The following is an 8,398-nucleotide window of genomic DNA, read 5'->3' on the forward strand; positions in this document are numbered from 1 at the left end:
TTTCTCTCTGCATACACCACCTTTGCAACAAGCTCCAGGAAGGCAAATCCCTCCTTCTTGGATAGATCCACGGCTGTTACAGCTGGTCACTGTTGTGCTGGCAGCTGGGCTAGTGCATCATATTTACCTCTTTGTACTGTTTATAACTGCTCCATGCCACTGCAGCAGCAGCACGGCTTCCCTGGAGCAGGCATCCTGCAGCAGAATGTGTCCATCTGGCTTGGGACTGGTACAACAGCTGGACCATGACCTTCTGCTGTGTGGCTCTTCCCTGGTACCTCCCAAATTAAAACCATGTGTGCCTTCTGTGAAGCTGCTGCTCCACTCTAATAGTCCTCATTATGTACATTAGCACTGGTGTTAGTCCTGCCTAAACTTCTGCAGGTGCATAACAGGCCATCCTTGCTATCAGGACACAAAGAGAGCACTTCAGAGGTCTTTGCTGCATTGCTGTGTAACACAAAGTGTCTGGCAGCACTTTTGAGCTTTTCTGGCTGTGATCATAAAAGAGGTGGGGGGAAAAAAGTAAGGAGACCAGAACAGAACAGGCAACTTAATTTTATTCTTGCTTCTTGAGTACTAAGTCAGGGCTCTCCTAGGGGGCATATGTGGTATTCAGGCAAACTGGGCACACCACTGAGAGAATTGCCAGAAAGATGAACCAGCAGTTGCCTTAACTGGACAATTTTGCCTAGATGAGGAGACCTAGGTGGCCTTCTAGGGTGCTTCATGCACAGCACTCCCCATGATCAAAGCGAATAATTTTATGTGGCTTGTATGGCCTCATGGGAACAGAGCCCAGTGGAAAAAGACTACACACATAATTAAATGTAGCCCTCCCAAGAGAGTGCTCTGCTTGCAAGGCACCTGGAGGTGGGTGAAAAATGTGAAACTCCAAGCCTCCAGACATGCAGCAGACTGGAGTCACTGCAAACTTAGACACAGAGGCTTAGCATTTACACAGAGGTCCACAAAAAGCAGGCCTGGTATCTGCCCCCTCTCATCACCTCTTGGTGCTCACTGGTGGGCTGGACATGGCTGGCACACTCCCCAGGCAAGGACATTCTTGTAAAGACTGCAAGTGGTTTTGGCAGCCTGGATATCTCTGACCTGCATGTTTGCCAGTGCCAGGGAAGGAGACCACAAAGGACAGCAGTGCACATAAAGCCCATGTCCCTGTGACTTGGTCACTCCAGAGTGTGGGTGGAGTAAACACAACGCTCAAGGCACTGAAGTGAGAGCCTGGGCACACAGGAGTGAGGTAGTGTCTGAGACCACAGAGCAAATATTTGCCTGCAATGCACTAAGGCAGATAACTGAAAGGCAGCCAACAAAGGGTGGAGGAGTCTGGTGGAGACAAGGCCCTGCTTGTTTGCTCAGCAGTGCAAAAGGACATAAATGGAAAGCTGGGGCCATTCAGGCCTCTCAAGCAGCTGTAAAAGGTGAAAAACAAGAGGAGGCCTGTTACAGCCAGTCTACACGTGCCTAAATGCCCTCTGAGCCATGGTGGCTCACCTGCCTCTGATCTGCTGGCTTGTGCCTCTGAGAAGCAGATTTCCAGACAGAGACAGGGAGGTTAAAGACTTTCCTGTGCTATCTTTCTTGCTCCACATCTGCAGAAGGAGCTGCCCATCACTGAGCTTTGGCTGGGGAGGTCGGGGTGAGGGGTGAGCACAGCGCCAGCTCCAGATCCCATCTTGAATTTCCAAACCTTACTGTTTGCATGGTCAAACAAACTGCATTTCCCTCCTGCTGGATCTGTGGCATTAGGTTTTTCATGATCCAGTCAGCTGGAAACCTTTGTTGCCTGATAAGGATGCAAGAGCAACGTGCAAGAGCAGATCAGGCCCTTCCCACCAAAAATCCCCTGGTCTAGGCAGAATTAGAGCCCCTGATGTTCAACGAATCAGATTTTAAAAGGCAGAAAATATTGTTTTGTGATTCTTTATTCTAAGCAATAGCAAAACTCAGGCTCTGTCCGGACGATACAGATGTTTGGGTTGGTGCTGAGGGGGTGACATTATTTTTTTTTCGTGCCTGGTTTTGCTGTTTACAAAATCTGCTCTCCTGCTCTCTCAGACAGATTTGATAGCATGGGGGAGGCTTTACCCTGTAACAGCTGGCTTGGCCCCAGAAGTGGGTGTTTTGATGTAACTGTGTCTTCCCCAGCATCACTGGAACAAGAAGCCCTGGCTCCAGGCAAGGCAGAGATCACAAGGGCATCCTCTTGTACGCCATTGCCCTCTCCCAGAAGACTTTGGATGGGCTCTCTTCAGTTTCCTTCCAGTCATCTTTTGCTGTGAAAATCTATGTTGAGTTAGACATCACCTTCATGTTCAGAGGTAAAAAATGCTCATGTACTGCTGTACTCTTCTAGGGAAGAGTCCTGATCCCTTGGGAAATGAAGAGGTGAGGATAATACACTCCGACACCTGAAAAGTAAAAGGAATGCTTAATTATGTCATGGAGGAATGGTTCACCCTCCATCCCTGGATCAGATGATGTTTCCTCCCTTCAGCAACTGTTGTGGGCACGGAGAGGGCCAGCCACCTGTAAGGGCCAGCGACTGTAAGAGCCAGCCACCATGGCCTGCCCAGCTCTCTGTGCTGTTGTCTTTCTCTCCCTCTCTGGATTTCATGTAGGGGCTGTGCCCCTAGAGGAATAGCCTGCACTTCAAAGGCATCTATGTATCTCACACTCACCCAGGAGAAACTTGGGAAGGAAGGGCTGATGGCATTGTGTGAAAAGAGATTTTTTCTCAACAAATCAGTGCTTCCTACAGGGTTGCTTTGAACTCCCTTTTTGTCCCAAATCTGTTGCAAGCTGGAAGCATGATACCACGTTCTGCAAAACTGCTCATTCAAGGTCGGTGAGACTGTGAAGCCAAATTGACACGGTTCCCTGGCTGACAGCACCAGGCACCTCGGAAAAGACTATGGTATGATAAAAGATTTTCCTCCATCTTCTGCTGACAAACATTTGGGAACTTTTGGAGGGAAAGGTTGTTCTGGGGATTCCATGTTCATCAGCTGTCACGGAACGAATGCCACAGATCTGTTTAGAAGCCTTCAGGAACTGCACAAACTCTTAACATCACCAGCTCTGTCAGCAGAGGGTAACTGTGCATCTTGTGAAGCAGCTCATCCTTTTGCTGAGTTTAGAAACTGTTCTCTGCTACCTCCATGGAGTGTGATCCACACCTGCTGGCATTGGAAGAGGTGAATAATAGTTTTCCTGTCACATCTCCCATCAGAGTCCTGTTTTTTTAAGATCTCTATCATACCCTCTCTCTTTTTCAGGTTAAAGATCCTGGTACCTTTGCTGTGTCCTGGCAGAGAACTATTCTGTACCTCCAGCTTCCCGGAGTCTGCCCTGTCCTGTCACTGTGCCCATCTTAAGATGGGGAGACCAGAACTAGGCGGAGGGCTTACAGTGAAGAAGTGTGAGAATTCTCTGGTCACATGCACCAGAGGATTAAATTACCTTTATTACCTCTCTCATAATTTTTAACCTTTTATTTCCTTTTCTAACCACTGCTGAGCACAGCAAACCATTTGCAGGAGCTCCTGGGCCTCTTCCTGATGGCAACAGCTGACATAGAGTCCATTAGCCAGCACCCATGGAAAGGATTGCTGTACCCATACGCCCACTATTTCACACTCATAGGAGCTGCATTTCATCTGCTAATTCATTGCCCAATTGCTCTGACATTGTGGGCACATTCTGATGTTGTTAAGTAGAGAGACACAGTTTGTTAGACTCCTGTCTGCTAGGTAAACCTTGAAAATATGAGTAAGGAGTGCAGGATCCCTGAGCTTGCAAGGAGTCTGAAACGAGAGCATAAAGGCATAACTTATCCTGTCCTCAATGAAGCCACTATTGCTACTTGTCAGAAAAACAGATCAAAGATTGATACACAGAGGTCTATCCATCACTCTTGTTTGAGTTGTTTTCTTTTGGGTCAGCCTTTGGATCTGGTTATGCCTTTGGAAAGCCTAAGGCTGCTCCAAATGCTGGATTGCACTTCAGCACCCAGTGTTGTTGCTGGGGAGCGATGACTTTCCCCACAGCAGATGGAGCACTCATGTGACACTCTGTACACTATGTATCATCTATTTACATCTTTTTTTACATTAGCAACAGATGGCTTGGCATAATTATATTTTTTAAATTAGGGGGAATATGTATCTAAAACTTCACACATTTCCTAGATCCTATGGTTTTCACTTCTGCAGCACCAGTGCTGAGGTTTTAAGTGGAAGGACCTCCCTTAGCCTTCCCTCACCTTCTGTGAAGAGGTGTCACACTAAGCATGCAGGTAGATACAGTAGAAGTAAGCAAGCAGAAACTCTCCCAGTCATGCAAACAGGAGAAGAAAAGGCAGCTTGGAAGGAAACAAGACCAAAATAAGAAGAAACAGACTTATGGGCAGTAGTAGGAAAGAAAGGCAATAAGAGAAGCACTGGTGCTGATAAACCATACTTTCAAAAGCTAATTGAACTCAAGTCCTACAAAAACATGACCTTGCTTCAGAAATTGAAACCTAGCAAAACATGAGTTCAGCAGTTGATTTCTTCATGTTTCTTTCTTTAGCATATAAGGCTGTAAGTGTGGAACCTCTGCTATTGAATTTTTTTCAGGAAATAGGAGACTTGTTTTGAAGAAGCGTTGGTTAATGTGAATCAGGACTTTTCCATGCTCATGTGACTCCCAAAGCTGGGGCTGTGAGCAGGCTGCCAGGTTTGACTTAGCAGTGCTGATGCTAAGGCAAAAAAAAGAAGAGGCACTTACTAAGGCTATGAGAAGAGGTACAGGAAAAACCAAGAGCAGCCAAGATACTGAAATCTCTTTATCAGACTACATTTGCCTGGAAAATAAAAGGTCTTTGAACAATGAGGGATGAAATACATCCCCAAAATTGCCAAATGAAACATTATCCTTGTGCACAGTGTCAAACCGTGTGCACTGGCAATGTGCAAAGCTCCTGCCTTTTGTTGGGAAGTGGCTGGGACTTGGTGGAAGAGGGCTGTCAGAGAAGGGCATGAGAATGCAGTTGGGGCACAGGGGGTTTAATCTGCATTCCTTACTGCAAAGGGCTGTGTCAGAGGGAAAGGAGTCATCCATGGGGAACACATCTGTCCACAACCTCATCATTGCCATAGTACTGTCCATAGGCAAGTACATGATCCTCCTGGTGACAACAGGAAGAATTAGAGTACAGCTTTGGGTGGAAAATACTTTTGATTGAAACCATCCATGTAAAACATCTCTCGGGAAATGATCCATGGGCAATACCAAGATCTTCAGACAAAGATCTGGGCAAAGGCTGTGGTACCCCCCTCGTGGCCAGTGACCAGTGGGCTCTGTGTCTTGGTCTTTTCCAGCTCAAGCATGTACACCTGCTGTCTGAGATGTCATTCTTTTGCTACATTATTTGGACCCATGGACCTTTGCTGCAGCATACCAGATGATGTGCCTACTGGTTCTTGCTTGGTGTTTCTTAGCGAGCAAACATGGTATGGTGGGTGGATGCAAAGCTAGTTTACATTTTTACGCTACTTTTACTCCTCTGTAAATCCTACTCAGTAATGACTAATCCCCAAGTTGATTCCCCTTTCCCATTCGGATTATTTTATTTTCGCTAAATTTTGGTACTTGATAAAGTTTAACCCTTTAGAGTCTTCCTGTTGTGATTTTTCACATGCTATATGGAGAAATGGCTTGCTCTAAGGCAGTACCCCAGTGGAGACTAAAGGACACAGCCCTTTTAAGAAAGCATCAGTACTTAAGGAAAATGCACAGAAAGAGCAGAGTGGAAAAGAAACTATGGCAGATACGGACAAGGAGGCAGGTGAGACATCTGTGCATAGGCGTATTATCCAGAGGAACCCACCCATCCTGTGTCTGTTCCTGAATCTTCTCATAATGTCAGGAACAGCTTGGGCAATGCTGTGTCTACTTACCTGCCATCATCTTTATCAAGAACAACACTACACAGGAGTCATTCTCCTGGCTGAAGCAAGCAGAAGAGAAGAACAGAAGCAAGTTCATGCTGTACTTCTCTGAAGAGGGCTGTGCAACCAATTCATTCATGCTGGGCTCTGGTCATTCTGTCTGCAGCAGGTCAAAGAAGCAACAGACATCCTGAGAAGCCAGGTGGTCCTCAAAAAAGTTGGAAAGCCCTGCAGCCACATCAAGGAGCACAGTATGAGAAGACCCAGCCTCTTAACAACTTCACCAACTCTCATGGGTGCAGGGCCAGCTGCCAAGCGGCCACCTCTCACTCAGCCCTGGCCCCAGGAATTGGCTTTCCTCTTCAGTGTACAGTGAAGCTGCTCTGCAGTGCCAAGGGAACAGTGGGGCACATCTTGCTTTGCTGCAGCTCCCCTCCATCAGTTCACTGATGCGGAGGGCCAATGACAGGCTGCAACTACTCTCTGGCCTTGTTTTTTGTCTGCCTCACACTTCTACATGGGATCATCATGGACCCCTGTTAGGATCTGATCTCACTACTCCTCATACCTTACTGGGGGCTGCTGTTTAGGCATTTTCTGGCCAGCTGGTGGTCCTCTGACTCCATCTCTCCTCCAAAGGTTGAAGAGCCCACCACCTTCTTCTCCCATTCCTGGCAATGAGATATGAACATTCATGTGGATTATGATATGTTTCAGCTATCCCCTATGCCCCTTTACCCCAGATATACCATAGCATCTGCAGTGCCCCTGTGAGTCACTGAGGCAGTCAGTGACGGCAGCAGCCAACAGTAGAACAGGAGAAGTTCTGCTGAGGCTGAGGCAGTGTGGCTAATTCTGCTGCTGATCTAACATCTAAAATTTTTATCAATAACCTGTTTCTTCCAAGCAAGGTGAATCAAAAGTGAAAATCTGAATCCAGGGAAGGGTTTGCCCAGCAGCCCAGAATGGGAAATTCATGGGATTTCCAGAGAAGCAGCTTTGTTGGTACCATATTACCCAGTCCTTGTGGTTTTAATCATGTTCCTTACATGGTTGGTTTCTTCCCTAGGGTTCTTGCAGTTGCAATATGATTACTGAGCTTTCTCTTCTTCTTTTCATATTGAGGCAATCTTTGCTTGTGGGAACTGTGAAAGAAACCATGAGAAAAAGAACCCCAGGGGCTCAAAATACCTGTATGTAAATAAAGGTTAGTACCACAGAGATTATTTTCAAAGCAATGCCTTGTTTTTCATCAAGAAAAGACTTGTACCTGACAACCTCAGTGATGGAGAAAGCCAGTCTCTTCAGATGTGACTGAAACTGAATGCAACAGCTCCTTAGTACATGGGCTCTTCTCCAGCTTCATAGGTGCAAACACAGCCTGCATAACTTGGGGGTCTGTATGATGCCTTGCTTCTTCTGGTGCCTCATTCTCCCTTTGCAGCTACCAAACCAGGAGGCAATACTAAGGGAAGTTACAGGTGTAAGGGAAAAGTCTGCTGGACTTCAGGTCCTGCATGCTTCTTGGGAAAAGGCAGCAGACCCAGGATGCCTAGCTCCTTGCATGGACAGGAGGCAGAACCACAGAGATGTACTGAACTGTCTTCTTTAGGTTGCTACATGAGGAATTTAGCCCTTTAACCACAGACATTTCTATCTTCCTTCCTGATGCATGGCCTGTGAGATGCAAGAGCATTAAGGGGTTGGCTGGAAGGGATATTCATAGGTAAGGCGTGAACTATTGTGGTATATAAGGAAGTGATTCATCAAAATTTGTTTAGTGATCTTCACGGTAGTCCTTACAGAGAACAGTAAGAAAGTAGGAGGGGAATGAGCAAAACTGCCAAATCCTGCAAGGAAAAGAGAAAAGAAACTAGAGCAGCTTCAGGTCAGGTTGGTTGGATGCTGAAGACCCTAGATGGGATGAAAACATAAACTGTCATAAACCAGCAAACTGATGAGGTATATTCTGGGTCAACCTGCATTTAACTGATTACTAGGACCCTCCTTAGAGCTCACACATAATAGCAACCACATCAGACAGCACCAAACCCTGGTAACTAGATGGTGAAAAGGCAAGAAGGACAAAAATGTGACCTTCTGTTTTGGAGAGTAAGGACACATCTCATGAAATGATGGGAAGCCTATCCCTGAAAAAGGTGGTTACTCAGGAGTACTTGACTGCCCTGTATGAAGTGTGGATTGTTTTCAGGTTTTGCTGCATCCCCATCTTTTCAGTTTCCAGAATGAAGGCCAAAGAAGGAAGGGGTAGAAAAAACTTCTTGACTGTGAAGCGCAGCATATGCTAGCATGAAGCTGAAGAGTTTTCCATGAAACATATTCTAGCCAAGCTATTACTAACACCTAATACACCCATAGTTCCCCATCAGTTACCTGCCAGCAATGAGCAATGGACTTAATATTATCAATTATGTTCCCTTCCC

The 8,398-nt window shown here is 46.3% G+C and overlaps 1 long non-coding RNA gene across 1 annotated transcript; it reads left to right on the top strand.

Annotated features, from left to right (window-relative positions):
- The first annotated feature begins 280 nt into the window (after positions 1–280).
- LOC146424641 (uncharacterized) lies at positions 281–7,188 on the top strand. Its single transcript, XR_014846729.1, has 2 exons — positions 281–3,218; positions 3,300–7,188. It is a non-coding gene; the product is annotated as an uncharacterized LOC146424641 (long non-coding RNA).
- The last annotated feature ends 1,210 nt before the right edge of the window (positions 7,189–8,398 follow it).

The sequence above is a fragment of the Lichenostomus cassidix genome, chromosome Z, assembly GCF_008360975.1.
Source record: "Lichenostomus cassidix isolate B80296 chromosome Z, HeHo_3.0, whole genome shotgun sequence".
Taxonomy (NCBI): domain Eukaryota; kingdom Metazoa; phylum Chordata; class Aves; order Passeriformes; family Meliphagidae; genus Lichenostomus; species Lichenostomus cassidix.